The 16,160-nt window shown below is 37.6% G+C and overlaps 1 pseudogene across 1 annotated transcript in view; it reads left to right on the top strand.

Annotated features, from left to right (window-relative positions):
• Positions 1–16,160, top strand: part of LOC308428813 — a 41,991-nt pseudogene that overhangs the window by 2,585 nt on the left and 23,246 nt on the right. The window contains exon 3 of the transcript in view: positions 3,513–3,543. The product of the transcript in view is annotated as an uncharacterized misc_RNA (transcript). The remainder of the gene's footprint in view (positions 1–3,512; positions 3,544–16,160) is intronic.

Raw genomic sequence — 16,160 nt, 5'->3', positions numbered from 1 at the left:
TGTCTTGTATGTATCTAAGATACATCTTCAGTGCTGGTATTTTAAAACCAGTACAATAGAGTTCACCTCTGAACCCTACAGTGAAGTGCTTTAATGTCACCAAGCCTTGTCCAAAGCACCGAGAAACAAATGTGACTGGCATTTGAATTGCATCGTTATCAGTATCTTGTCCTTTTGTTTCTGGAGCTTCTTTTATGTTGCTAGTGTTCTAAGCTGCCTGTTACATTCAGTTAATTTTTAAATGCCTTGTTGAGCTTGTGAAACGACTGCCCCTCACAGAGGGCTTTTGTGTACAGTTATTAAGTTCCCCATTAATCAGCTCTTTATTACCCTAAGGAGCCAAGAATTAGGGAATAAGCCAAAATATATTTTGTACATGCAAAATGATACCGCAGAATAAATCTATCCTCTACAATGTATTTGCAGAGCTCTCTTCTGGGGTTGAAGTAATACCCGTTTCGTCATTATGAATGGATGCTGGATTTCTGGATCTGTTGAGATGTTGATACGGTTTTCCTTTCATTTCTGTAATTGTGGAGAATTAAGATGATTGATTTTAAAATGTTAACCCCATTTTTGTAATTTGTAGAATAAATACAACATAACTGTGATGCATTTACTCAGCTCCCATATTGCTGTATTTCTTGTCAGTATCCAATGTTGGGTGATGCTTGAAACAAATAAAACAGGAAAGGTTCCTTCATTTTTACTCTCCGAAAAAGTGTTTATAATAAGAATGGTGTTTTAATGTTGGTTGTCTGGTAGACAGATTCTTTTTTTTTTTTTTTAAACGACTTTATTTTGCAAAACAAAGATAAATGTACAGATTTTAAACATTTTTTGCTTAAAATTATACATTTTTGTCAGTACTGTTTTTTCAGACATTAAAATAAATTTTACATAAAACCATGTGAATATATTTTTTAGTCAGTACTTGATTTTTTTCAAGGGCTTGACAGTTTGCATTGAAAACCTACTAGTTACAATAAGCGTAAAGTACATGTAAAACAAAACGCAACATGAAAATAGTCAAAGTCTTCTTGTTTTGTGAATATATGTATATTTTTTGTTTTCTTTATTTCTTGGACTTCATACATTCTGTGAGTTGTTTCTGGGGGAGTGCAAGCCTCTGGGGTTAGCATCCCACTATCAGTGACTGCATATTATGTCTGTTCTTTTGTGACTGGGTTATCTCACTCAGGATGATATTCTCTAGATGCAGCCATTTTCTTAAGAATTTGGTTAAGTCATTGTTTCTGATGGCTGAGTAGTATTCCATTGTGTATATGTACCACAATTTTTGTATCCATTCGTCTTCTGAAGGACATCTGGGATCCTTCCAGCTTCTGGCTATTATAAATAGAGCCGCTATGGACATTGTGGTGCATATATCTTTGTTGTGTATTAATGTGTCTCTGGGGTAAATGCCCAGAAGTGGAATAGCTGGGTCTTCAGGTAGTACTATATCCAATTTTCTGAGGTATCGCTAGACAGATTTCCAGAGTGGTTGTATTAGCTTGCAACCCCACCAACAGTGGAGAAGTGTTCCTCTTTCTCCGCAGCCTCGCCAGCATCTGCTGTCATCTGAGTTTTGGATCTTGGCCAATCTGACTGGTGTGAGGTGGAATCTTAGGGTTGTTTTGATTTGCATTTCCCTGATGGCTAAAGATGTAGAGCACTTCCTCAGATGTTTCTCGGCCATTCGGTGTTCCTCAACTGAAAATGATTTGTTTAGCTCTGTACCCCATTTTTTAATAGGGTTATTTGATTCTCTGGTGTCTAGCTTTTTGAGTTCCTTGTACACCTTGGATATTAGGCCTCTATCTGATGTGGTGTTGGTAAAGATCTTTTCCCATTCTGTTGGTTGCCGTTTTGTTTTCTTGACGATGTCCTTAGCCTTACAGAAACTTTGCAATCTCATTAAGTCCCATTTGTTAATCTTTGACCTTAGAGCTTGAGCCATTGGTGTTTTGTTCAGGAAATTTTCTCCTGTGTCTATGTGTTCTAAGGTTTTCCCTACTTTCTCATCTAATAGTTTCAGTGTATCTGGTTTAATGTGGAGATCTTTAATCCACTTACACTTGAGCTTTGTACAAGGAGATAAGAACGGGTCTATTTTCATTCTTTTGCATGTTGAGTGCCAGTTGGACCAGCACCATTTGTTGAATAGGCTGTCCTTTTTCCATTGAATGTTTACTGCTCTTTTGTCAAAAATCAGGTGACCATATACATGAGGGCTCATTTCTGGATCTTCTATTCTATTCCATTGATCCACCTGCCTATTTCTGTACCAGTACCATGCAGTTTTCAGCACAATTGCCTTGTAATATAGCTTGAGGTCAGGGATAGTGATTCCCGCAGATGTTTTTTTGTTGTTGAGGATGGATTTCGCTATTCTAGGTCTTTTGTTATTCCATATGAAATTGCACATTGATCTTTCCAATTCCATGAAGAACTGGGTTGGAATTTTGATGGGGATTGCATTGAATCTGTAGATTGCTTTTTGTAGGATGGCCATTTTTAAGATGTTGATCTTTCCAATCCATGAGCATGGGAGATCTTTCCATTTTCTGAGATCCTCCTCAATTTCTTTCTTTAGAGGTTTGAAGTTCTTGTCATACAGTTCCTTCACTTTCTTAGTTAGAGTCACACCAAGGTATTTCATAGTTTTTGTAACGATTGTGAAGGGTACCTTTTCCCTAATTTCTTTCTCCACATGTTTGTCCTTTGAGTATAGGAAGGCTACTGATTTGTTTGAGTTAATTTTGTATCCGGCCACTTTGCTGAACTTGTTTATCAGCTGTAGAAGTTCTCTGGTGGAATTTTTGGGGTCACTCAAGTACACTATCATGTCATCGACAAAGAGTGATGTTTTTATCTCTTCCTTTCCGATTTGTATCCCCTTCATCCCCTTTTGCTGTGGTAGACAGATTCTTTTGTAGACATATTTTAACAAATACTACTTTCCCTGTTATCACAGGATATGTGTTAAAGACTGGGAGTGAGGGCACATGGGAACCATCAGTTGTTCCCAAGTCTGTCTTTTTCTTTTACACACATAATACCTACTACAAAGCTTATCTTGTAAATTACACCTAGTAAGACATTAACAAGAATAATCAATAGAACAATGATAGTATACTGTGATAATAACCCCACTTATGTAGTCTTTCTGTCAAAGTATTGTAGCGTATTAACATTTCAGTTGAAAAAATCTTCTGGATCTTTTGGGGTCATATCTGTATTCTCAGCGTCATTAATTCTCTTGCTTGGAGCCATTATCAAGTATGGCAAGAAATTCACGAGCATAAGTACTGAACTACCCCAGAAATTCATTTGATGGCTAGTAGGTGACAACTGAGGTGGTACAGTATAGATATGCTGTACAAGGCATGGGTGAGCTTGGGTAAGAGAGTAAGTGATTACATCACAACGCTCAGAATCGTGCTCACTTTAAAACCTGCGAATTGTTTGTTGCTGGAACTTTTCGTTTTCTGATGTGTTTAACCTAGAGCAATTGAAACACAGACAGCAAAAGAGCAGGTAAGAGGGTCGGAGGGCAGGTACTGAAATAATTTGATTGCTTTAGCATAAGATTGCTCAGATTTCTGGTGGTTTGCTAGGTTTGTTTGGTGAATTCCTTGTTTTAGGTTGAAAATGTAAAGCATCGATTCACAGTTACCTGACTGTCCTGGTTTCTCATCTTTATGAGATTCTGGAGCGGGCAAGGTGACTCTGCAGGCAGGTCAAGGAGCTCGCTGGGCAAGCCTGGGGCACAGGTTTTATTCACTGAAGCATACATGAGGTGGAAGGAGAAAACCAGAGCCCCAGAGTGACCCTTCACCTCCACATGTGCTTCTCCTTAACATGCATGCACAGTCTCCCTCTGTCATGTACAGACTCCCCATCCTCCATCCACATGCAGACACACATGTACATGAACACGGATCTTGTGCTTCAGTTTTGTTCCTACTTAATTAGCAACTTATTAAATGTTATCAGTTTTATTTTGGCTTTTGCTGGTCTCTATTCTAGTTTGTTTTCTATTTGTCAAAATCCTTGCATTTATTTTTTCTCATTTCTTTAGGTTTCTATTTCTGCTTTATACTTTTAGGTTTATAGATAACTTATTGGATCCAGTTTACAAATGCACAAGTAATCGATTTTCATTTATTTCCCTAACATATGTAGGTAAGGCTTTAAAGTTTCTCATGATCACAGCTGAACTACATAAAATGACCTTTGAACACCCTATCTTCATTGCCATGCAAATTGGTATCTTTCTGATTTCCATTAAGGTTTCTTTTCTATCCGCTGAGTTTTAGGAATCTATTTCTAGAGGCTGGAGAGGCGGCCCAGCAGTTATGACCACTTGCTCTCTTGCAAAAGACCTGAGTGTGGTTATCAGAACTCACATCAGGTGACTAATAGACATTTATAACTCCAGCTCCAGGGCATCTGACACCCTCCTCTGGTTTCCATTGGCATGGTACTTATAAGCACATATCTATATAAAAACACACATAATTAACCAACAATGTTTAAAAAATATAAAACTAAAGTTTCTATTATTTAAATGATGAAACTGTGCCCTTTAAGCGCAGAACGGCCACAGCAGCTTCTTGCCTTTCTTTTTTTTTTTTCTTTTTTTTTCTTTTTTTTTTTTTTTTGCCAGTGCTTGGAATAAAGAATGATACTAAGCTTTTATTAGCCCGAGGAAAAGGTATAAAAAAGGTCAATATGGTAAATTTTAAAAAGTAATTCTAAAGTCTATTGAATGAAACACCAAAGTACTATCTTCAAATTATCCCTTAGTAGTTTTATAGTATAATATGTATTTTTAATTTGCTAAATCAGTAACAATAATAGTTTTCTTTAAAATACATTTATTAGTTGTTGCATACACAGGGCAGGGTATGTAGGAGGTTCTGATGGGAGGAAAGGGAAAGGGAATATGATGTAATTATAGTATAATCTCAAAAAATAAATAAAATATGTTTTTAATAAATAAGTGCATATAATTGGCAAAATAAAAATGGAAGCTTTTAGCATTTTATTACAAAACACATGGTCAGAAGCAAATAAAGAGAATTTGTTTATTTTGGCTAACATTTCAAAGGTACAGCCTGTCATGGTGGTGGAGTCATGAGGGCATAAACATGAGGCATGTGGTCATATCACACCATGCCACGCCATGCCATGCGATGCCACACCATACCACATCACACCATGCCACACCACACCACACTACACCACACCACACCACACAAACCATACCACACCACACCGCACACACCATGCCATGCCACGTCACACCACACTGCACCACACCACACCACACCACACCACACCACACCACACCACACCACACCACACTACACTACATCTCATCAAATCACATCACATCCACAGTCAGAAGTGGGAGAGATGAACACTGGTGTCTGCTTGCCTTTGCCTTTTTGTTCAGCCTGGGATTGATGCTGACCGTTGGGAGGATGATACCCACATTTATGGTGGGTTATTCAACTTTAGTTCAGCCATTCTAAAATCCCACACATACACATGTGTCTCCTTGGTGATTTTAGATCCTTCCAAGTTTATGACAAAGACCACAACAAATGGGAAATTTCCTATTTCTTTTTTCAACTTTTTTTTATTGGATATTCTCTGTATTTGCATTCCAGATGTTATCCCCTTCCCACAATCCCATCCCCCGTCCCCCTCCCATTGCCTCCATGAAGGTGCTCCCTCTCCCAACCACCCTCTCCTACCTCAGCATCTTGGCATTCCCCTACATTCTACTTTCACTGGACCAAAGGCCTCTCCTCCCACTGATGTCAGAAAATGCTATCCTCTGCTACATATGCACCTGGGGCCATGGGTTTCTCCATGAGAACTCATTGATTGGTGTTTTAGTTTCTGGGAACTATGGTGGGTTTGGTTAGTTGATCATTTTGTTTTTCCCATGGGATTGCAGACCCTTTTAGCTCCTTCAGTCCTTTCTCTAGCTCCTTCATTGGGTCCACGTGTTCAGTCTGATGGTTAGCTGCAAGCATCCTCCTCTGTATCTGTATAGCTCTTGCAGAGTCTCTGAGGAGGCATCCATATCAGGTTCTTGCCAGTAAGCACTACTTGATCTCAGCAATAGTGCTTGGGTTTATTGGCTACATACGAGGTGAATATTCAGGTGAAGCAGACTCTGGATAATATTTTCTCTAATCCATGCTCTTCTATTTGTCCCTTTATTTCCTCACATGAGCAGTTTTGTTCTTCCTTCTAAGAAGGACTGAGGCATCCCCTGTCTGGCCTTCCCTTTCTTATGAGTGTTCTTTTGTGACTATGTTACCTCACCCAGGATGATAGCTTCAAGTTCCACCCATTTGCCTATGAATTTCATTACAGGAAAATTCTTTAGCCATTGAAAAAGAAGCTACATTTTACGACTCTAGGGTACCTCTTCCAGCAGTGAAGAAAACATCCCTTAAGGATGTAGGTAGTGTAGTCAATCTGGTTTTTCTCTGCCTTTCTTCCTTGTGTCTTCCCTTCCTTTCTCCTTCATCCCTTTTTTCTCTTCTTTATCCTTCCCTTCCCTTCTCCCCTTTCCTTCTTCTCTCCCTCCCCTTCTCCCTTAAGCAATCAATCAATCAATTAATTAATCAATCATTTAATTATTTTTTAAACAAAGCTTTATACTGTAGCCTAGTTTGCCCTTCTTGGTTGTATCCTTCTAGGTTGATCTTATAGCAATCCTCCTATCTCATCCTCTCCAGCTCTTGGATTGCTGATGTGTGCCAAAGTCCCTTGCCATCTATCTCGCTTCTAATTATCCCAGTCATTTTATGAAGGAAGCATGGAGTACACTGTTCATGAAGAGAAGTCTTCTCTGGGAGTAGCAGTATAACTCTCCTTGAACATCTGTGAGTAGGATGAACAAACACAAAGACTGGACCCAAAGCACTGAAAAGATCTGTAATGTCCAGGCAGCATGATTCTTTCCTAGGAACCACAGAAGCTAACAGTGACTTCTTCATCAGTTCAGCCAGTCCCACCTGGTTGGGAGGAACAATTACATCATATTTGATTTCACTGTAAGTTTGATTACTTTAAAGCTACCTTGACAAAACAGGATGAGATGTGCCCAGATGCACTCAGAGAAGACTGAAAGAGAATTGAGGAACTCACATTCACATTTAAGTTTTACTGTTACCAAATCTCCATTTAAGATCCAAAGTGACTGAGCAGAGAGGATATGAAGAAGAGTTGCCCAAATTTCTAAGAAATAAAGAGAAAGAAAGCCCTGTTGTGACAAGTGATGTGATGTCTTTCAGTTGAAGGATGAAGTCATAGTTGAGAGTGAGATCAGAAGCCCAGAAAATAGTTTAATGGATTGGGTTTAATATAAAACAAAACAAAACAAAAACAACAACAACAATATAACCCAAAATGAAACTCATTCAAGTATATGCTGTGTGCTGGCATATTACTTGACCCTTTGCCTTCATTTTTCGCAGTCTCCATTGTTCCAGTAGACATTTTCATTTCTACTTTTATATCATACATACATATACACACATGTATATATATGTATATGTATATATACATAATTTTATGCATCTATATTAAAAACCTAGGAACCACAGATGAGAGAAAACATATGATATTTGTTTGAAACCAACTCAACTCACTTCATATGATCATCTCTGATTGAATTAGTTTTCTGAAAATGACAGTTTAACTCTTTTTTATGACTGGAAAACTTTTACACAAAAATAATCTTATCTTCATGTATGTTTTTGGCTCTTGAATTGTTATGCTGGTTTCATAAATTAGCTATTGTGAATGTCACCACCGTTTATGTGAAAAAATGTCTGTGATCTCACATGGAGTTCCTCCTTCAATATCCTAGACTGATAGAGTTGGGTTGTACAGTAACTTTATGTTCAATTTTTCTTTTTTATTTTCTTTCTGAGAAACCTCTCTTTTGATTTCCATCACATGTAGATTACTTTACGTCCGCACTGGCAATGTATGAAGGTTCCATCTTGTTCATTCACATCCTTGCCAACATTTGTGTTGTTTGTAATTTTTTTAATCTTTTAATGTTATCATCTATTAATTTTATTTGTTTATATTATTATATTTCTTCAGTTATAGGCCCTTCCTGACATTTATCTGATTTGGAGGCAAGGACTTTCACGCCTCATATTGCAGTTGATGGTATTTGCATCACCAGAAGATGAATGTTGACTGAGCTGAGAATGGACTGGTGAACTTTTTATCATGAAAATGATTGTGGAAAGAGATTCAGGGGTCCCAGCTTTTTATATTGACTGTGAAGGACAGTTCGTGCTTGGTTTTCTGCAGCATAGGGAGCTTGAGACATAGCAGGTGCAGAGGTGGTTTCAGGACCAAAAACTTTGTCTTCATGGCTGGGCTATCTCACTGCCTTGAATAAGGAAGATGAAGAACCCTCCCTCACCCAAACTTTAGGAGCATGAGCCCCTGGAATAAGAAGCACACTGGTGGCCCTAGTGTAAAAGGCTAGGGAAAAGAAGTCTGCAAAGTTTCTGAGAGAAAAGAAACTGTAAGCATCAAGTTTCACAGAGGCTTTTCCTGTTCCTGGAAAGGGATCTGGGGAATCCAGGAAACTGTGGTTCTAATGATCCCTGGGAGAAAGATGCTCTGTTCTGGGAAGTGTTCCAGGAGAGGCTTCTGCAGAGCCGGAGTTCTTGAGTTCTTAGCATGGAGTTCTTAAGGCATTGAGGCCATATAAAGCTTAGCCCAGGCGTGGTAGTATATGTCTTTAATCCCAGGAGACTGAGGTGAAGAGACCTTTGGGTTCAAGGTCAGCCAGGGACAAATTAAGTCCCAGATCCAGGTGTGGTGGTACACCTTGAATCTTTGCCACACCTTCTGCTGGAGGCCTACATAAGGATATTGTTAGAAGAAAGATTCACTCTTTTTTATCTGCCTGCATTTACTTGCCAGCACATCTGTTGGAACCTACTTCTACCAGCTGAAACAACTAGCCTTGTGGGACTGAGCAACTACTAGATTCTTGGACTTCCCATTCACAGCTGATCATTTTTGGGTTAGTTAGACTACAAACTGTAAGTCATCACAATAAATTCCCTCAATATAGAGAAACATTTTCTAAGTTCGGTGACTCTAGAAAACCCTGACTAATACAGTGCCACATAGACCAGTCTACACATTCTAGATTGTTCATTATCACCTCATTAATAATGCCTTAGAAACTCATGACTTGAATATGTTCTCAACACTTTCATTATATCATTTATCTGTTACATTGTGTTCTTCTTGGAGTAGCCCTTAAAGCTTTGGCACTTCATCCAGCTCACAGGAGACACGAAAGAACTAGACGTTTTTGAACATCCTCCATTAATTTTACTGAACTGTGCATGGTGTGTGTGTGTGTGTGTGTGTGTGTGTGATAAGAAACTGCTGAATACAAAGGTGCCTCACTGTAGTCCCTGAATACTCTCTGGACTAGCTGTCATTTAACGGATAGTAGCTGGACATTGAAGTATTTGAGGAAATGATCAGTGTTGTTTTCTTGTTTTCTCCCTGTCTGGTGAGTGGAAACTGGAGCTGGTGACAGTTGGTGTATCAGACCTAGGAGCTAGAGCAGTTTGCAGCAGTAAGAGGCCTCACTGCTCTCTCTTAACCACATTCCACAGAAAATCCTGATCATCATTCTAGGCTTAGAGAGGCCCCTGTCATTAGATCACAGAGAAGTCATCTGTTAGGTCATTTTGCGGAAGGGCTCTGCCTGCTTTTCATAGGACATGAAGCATAAAAGTGTGTTGTGAATTTTTGCCCATGACTTGGCATGGACTTCAGTGTGAGCTGATTATTTCTTTGACATCTCCACTAGTGTGGCATTGCTGACACCGTTCTAGTTGTGCTCAGCTCCAGTTGTGGTCATTCAGGGATGTTTGTCTGAGAATGCACAGATAATTCTGAACTATGACCCTTTCAGCTTGTCTCTATAGCAGAGAAATTTCAGGAGTTCACAGTTTACAGTAAATGCATGGGCAGCAGAGCAGACAGTATTGACTAAAAACAAAGATGTTACAGTTAGGGTGAGGGAGATAGTGCAGGAACATGCTTGCAATGCAACCATGCGGACCTGAGATAGATACACAGAATGCATGAAAAAAATCCACAAGCAGTGGTACATCCCTATAATCCCAGTTCTAAGAAGGCAGAGATAGATACCTGAGGCTTTCTGGCCAATCAGCATGGCTTACTTGGGATGTTGGGATTCTCTTCATATAATTCCTGATATATTGCTGTCATCCCGTTGACATCCTGAGAACAGATGTGGGCAAGGATTACTTGCCACACTGAGCACTTTTTTTTTCATGAATTGGAGTTTACTGCCCAGTAAACTGTTCAAATTATTGCTTTGTAGGATGAAGACTGAGCTATAGAGTGCATCCACTTATCCTAACCATGGAGTAGAAAGTTCTTTTATATTAGGCAGAGTAATTATGGTCAAAATAGAGGATTTGCATTTTCTTTGTGCATCAGAATTTGTAGTGTGAGCACTCCTTTGTACAAGATGAATGAAGTCTTCCAACTTCTCTTTCCCCATTTTCTGAAAAAATAAAAATCAGTTTTTGGCATCTGGCAGCATGCCAGATGGGATGTGTCACTCATCTTCTTTCTGTCAATGACTATCTGCCCGGAGTTCCACTGTGGCCACTGGGAGCCATCTCTGCCTCATCTATCTTCCTGTTTAACAAAGGATCTCACTCACTCTTCCAAGGCTGTGTGGAAGGCTTTGATATATTTCAGAAATAGTTATGGTGGTTACCAAGGAGGGAAGGATAAATAGGTGGAACAGAGGTGATTTTAGAGGACAGTGAAATCATTTCATCTGGTGCTGTGATATATGCAGAATATAAAATTGTTAGAACACATAGACACTGAGAAGCAGAATACTGATGTACAGACGGGTAGATGATGGTATTCATGTGTGAGTGCCAGTTTCCAGATTGTAAAGTATGATAAACTCATGGCTATGTTCCCGGTGAGAAGGCATGTGCTAGGGAAGGGTAGGATGCATGCTAACTTCAGTCTTTCTTCTCAACTTTGGTATTAAACTACTCTAAATAAAATGCTTTATTAATTTAACTAAAATTTAATAGTTCAAGGAAAATTAAGATATTCACAGTATTTTGTTGTCTTTTAAAGCAATTTGTGAAGAGCAAAGAATAACCAAGTTTCTAAAATATATGAATAATGTTCAACATGGCTAATTAGGACATATATGCCAAAGCTGCATTGAAAGGCTTTTCTAAAAGTTTAGAATTATTCAGCCACACTGAGAACATGGAGACATGAGAGCCCTTACTAGTATTCCTCTTTGTGTTGCATATGCCATAAGTTTTGATAAATTCATATTATGTATTTATATTGTTTCATGGTGTTACAACTGTGAACAAAAGGCTGAAAATGTTATAAAAAATAAAATTTCTATCTTTACCTATTGAATAAGCTTCTATCTATCTATCTATCTATCTATCTATCTATCTATCTATCTATCTACCTACCTACCTACCAACCTATCTATTATCTATCTATCTATCTATCTATGTATCTATCTATCTATGTACCTATCTATCCATCTACCTACCTACCTACCTACCTACCTATCTATCTATCTATCATCTATCTATCTATTATCTATCTATCTATCTATCTATCTATCTATCTATCTATCTATGTACCTATCTATCCATCTACCTACCTACCTACCTACCTACCTACCTATCTATCTATTTATCATCTATCTATCTATCTATCTATCTATCTATCTATCTATCTATCTATCTACCTACCTACCTACCTACCTACCTACCCACCTACCTATCTTCTATCTTGTGTGTGGGATCAAGCCCAGAGCCCTGTGCATGGTAATTAAGTGATGTGTTGCTAAGGGAATATGCTCACTGATCCTGAGCGATGTGTATATCATAAATTTTGGAAATAGCAAGAGAATGATTATTGTCTAGCCACACTACAGAATATCACACAGCTATATAAAACAATGCATTTTATCTATTTTTACTAATCTGAAGTGACAACTGTAATATACTTTAATTGAGAAAGATACATATTGAAAAGTAATCCTGGGGAAGGGGATAACATTTGAAATATAAATACAGAGAATATCCAATAAAAAAATACAAAGAAGAAAAAGAAAAGTAATGCGTGTTGGAGAGTCTAGGTAATAAAAAATCATAGCCAATTCATGGGGAAAAAAAGGTAGCAGTATGCAGGACACATTGTTACCTCTGATTACCCTGGGAAGAAGGAAAGGGGAACATTGTTGTGTTTTACTTTATTTTCTGACAATGGTTTTGTTTTAATTGTTACAATAAGTAGGTTCTGATTTTGTGGCTTGAAAGGAAAATTCAATAAATTTTAGCAGAAATAAAACAAAACAACAAAAGAGAAGCTGCATGAAATGGCCTCAGGGTCAAACATCTACAGACAACCAGACCTTTTATGCTGCCAAGAGTGACTGCCTCTTAGCGCAGATTTTGTGCATTACTACACCAAGAAATTTGTTATCTCATGCTTTGGGGATTGCTATAAAAACTTAGCTTTCTTTTGCCTGAGTTTGGTACATGGCTTGCTTCAGGACAAGATTCCTGTTAGTCAAGGCTCAGGAACTGGGCAAAGGAAAACATCTCTGATACTTTATCATTTACATCCTGTTCCCAAGTGGCTTTTTAACTTAACCACAGAACAGTTTACAGAATAATGGTCCAAGATTCATAAAAGGAATTTTGGAGATGACATAAATGTTTTTTGTATTAAAATATGCATGTGGGCAAATGGCAAAACTTGAACATAATGTATTAATAATCTAATCCTTGCTCCTGAAACTTAGAGGGTTTACCCTCCTGCTGTTCTCCATCCCCCCCAGCTCTTACTCTCTTCTGCCTTCTATTCTGTAGGGTTCCTTGAGCTTTGTGGGGAGGGATTGATGGTGACATCCATTTTAGAGCCGTGTGTTCCAAGGTCTGCCTGTATGCATAATATCTGGCTGTGGGTTTCGGATTCTCTTCATTTCTGCTGCAAGAGGAAGCTTCCCTGATGACAACTGAATAAAGCATTGATCTATGAGATAGCACAGTATCATAAGGAGTTGTTTTATTGCTACTTCTCTTTGAGATTGGTATGATTTGGTTTTACTCCAGGTTTCTAGGCTATCTAGACTCTGGTTCATCATGCACTTGATGGGATGGGTTTGGGTTTATCTTGGTGAGTGGGCCTTAAGTTATATCAAAAAGGAGAGTAGCTTTTAAGGTACTTCTGACTCATATTGTAAAAAAAAAATCAACTTTAGCTTTTTAGTTAAAATACAATTACTTCCCTCCTTTTTTTAAAATTCTACCTTTTAACCTCTGCCATGTCTTTTCCCTCTAACCTCTACCACACCACCCAGCACTTCTCAAGCTAATTGTCTCTTTCTTTTGTTAAATGCATAAACATGTAAAATAGTCTATTAGATCTGTTTAATGTTGTTTATGCATATATGATTTTAGGGATGACCACTTTGTATGGGATGAGTAATTAGGGGTGAGGGGTGACATATCCTTGGGAAAGACTAATGTTTCATCTCTCAGCAGTCATCCCTGGGAAGATTGGCTAGAACTGGGGGAATCTTCTTACAAAGTAGTTCATTCATATGTTGGTGAGTTTGAACTGGCCATTGGAAAGAAATCCCTTAGTGGGGTTGCTCAGTGTGTTTGTGGCATGAAAGTGGCCTCACCAAGAGGTAGAGAGGTGAGAAAAGGCAAGCAGAATGTCAAAGCAAGCTGCAAGGTACATGCCTTTACATTTTAATTATTGTTCTTTATTGATTTATTTTAAAATTTATTATAAAAACTTATAAGTAAGAAAATGCACACCAAGATTTGACAAATCCAAAGGCTACACAACACAATGAATTTTTGTACAGTTATAGTACTTTTGTAATCATGATATCCTCTCTGCCAGGTGAGTAAGAATAGACAATTTATAGAATATTTACTTTAATGTGTGTGTGTGTGTGTGTGTGTGTGTGTGTGTGTGTGTGTGTATTTCCTCATGCCATAGCATATGTCTGACATGGCACACGTGATGGCCAGAGGATAACTTGCAGGATTTGTTCTCTCCTTCCTTCTTGTGAATTAACTCATGACATCATTCTTGGCTGGAAATGTTTTTACACATTATAATCATCTTGTTAACCATTACTTTTATGGACTATAACCCACTGGAACCAAGTCATTAAATCCAAACCATATGCAAGAGAAGACAGTTAAATTCCAGTTTTAGAGGGAATAAACATCAGAGATTTGGGTATAAAGTTACAACTATCACATAGTAATTGTTGCATCTCTGTTGATTTCTGGCTGTCCAGAACTTTTGGAAATTTCAAGTTTGCCAACATTTTTTCTTTCCTACATATTTGTACTGCTTTTTTTTCTCCTTTGCATGTTTTCTGTGGCTTCTCAGAATTTTGGTGATCCAAGTTTTTCATTCTGTTTTGCAGGCTTTGTACTACTCTTTTTTTTTGACAGATTTTTACATACAGTTTTAAGGATAATATTTTTAGCCCCTAAATTAAACACAAGAGTATAGACATCCCCAAGTCCATTGAAACCAATTTTGCCTGGATCTAAATCTATAGATTTCAGTTACTATAATATTATTATTCCTTTCTATCAGTGGAAGACTTTCTACCATTCCCTCTAAATACCAACACTTTATAAGCTTATATCCCTTTTATTTTTTATATAAACCATGTACATCTCCCTATAGATTGAATTTATCTCATGAATATTTATCATGCTGATTAAATATAAATGACATGTAAATAATTCTTATCCTGCATTGTTTAAGGAGTAATGTCAAAATGTTTGTTATGCCCATGCACATCATCACATGGGCTAAGATACTAACTTGCACCAAATTTGAGGAGATTAGAGTTCAAAGTATACTAGAGACAGGTTAAGCACCTGTGAAGTAGGAAGAGGACATCAGGGCCCACCTATCTTGCTTTCTGTGGTTCAATTTTTGCATTTTGGAACTTTCTGGAGTTGTGCTCCATTATCTTCTCTGTGGGGCTGGTTGAAACTATAAATGCAGAATTGCTGCATACAGAATTCTATATTACAAACAGTAGCTATCATTTCCGAAATACTTACTCTATGATGCACATGGTTTCAAAGTTTTATATGCACTCACCTGAAGTTCATATTGCTACATCAATCCTTCAGCTTAGATCCTCATTCACAATGTAACTTGACCTCCAGTTTTCTGAACTCTTAACTTCTTTTTCTCTGGGGTTAAGTATGGTTCAATTCTGGCATTAACTCTCTTATCTTTGAATTGTTTTTTTCTTTCTTTTTTTTCTTCTTTATTTTCAAAAAAGAGGGATACATATAAAGATTTTTAAAGGCATTTTGGCATAATACTATATGAATATTTTTGTCAGTACTTAATTCTTTTAGAGGTTTGATAGCATGCATTGAAATTGAATTCTTATGAGTATCCGCTATCTTTTCTCACATAGAGCTCACTGATTCTCCTACAAGGCAGTTTCTTCCACAGCATGTTCAGATTATATTTCCTTACCTGCTTCTTTAAAGGGAATTAATTTAAAAGAAAACAAAAACGCTCCATACATGATTCTAACAGGTAGATGTGCCTGAGAACAGTTATCCAGGCCCTAAACGACTCTGGTTTTTTTTTTTCAGATAATTCTGTCTACATGGACTTTTATGCTGTTTCTTTAATCTACATAACATTGTTCTGCCTCAGACTATTGAAATAATTCTTCTGGATCACTCTTTACCTAGAAAGTTGCATGGCTGCTTCCTTTTTGCTTCCATCTTTCTGCTTCAAAGTCTCCGACTAGCAATGGCATCCTAAATTATGCTGTGAACATTGGGAATTTCTCATAGCGCTTTTTATTTTTTTAACATGTCTTATCATATAAAATATTACAAACTTATCTGTCAAATATTTATTATCTGACTCTGAATACTATAATAATAGCAGTGGTAGCCTAATTTGTTCATTGCCTGTAAACAAATATACACAGTAAATTTACTTAATAACTGACCAATAAA

The sequence above is a fragment of the Micromys minutus genome, assembly GCF_963924665.1.
Source record: "Micromys minutus genome assembly, chromosome: 1".
In the NCBI taxonomy this organism is placed as follows: Eukaryota; Metazoa; Chordata; class Mammalia; order Rodentia; family Muridae; genus Micromys; species Micromys minutus.
Note: the sequence above shows the minus strand (reverse complement) of the source record. Positions and strands in the feature narration are given on the sequence as shown.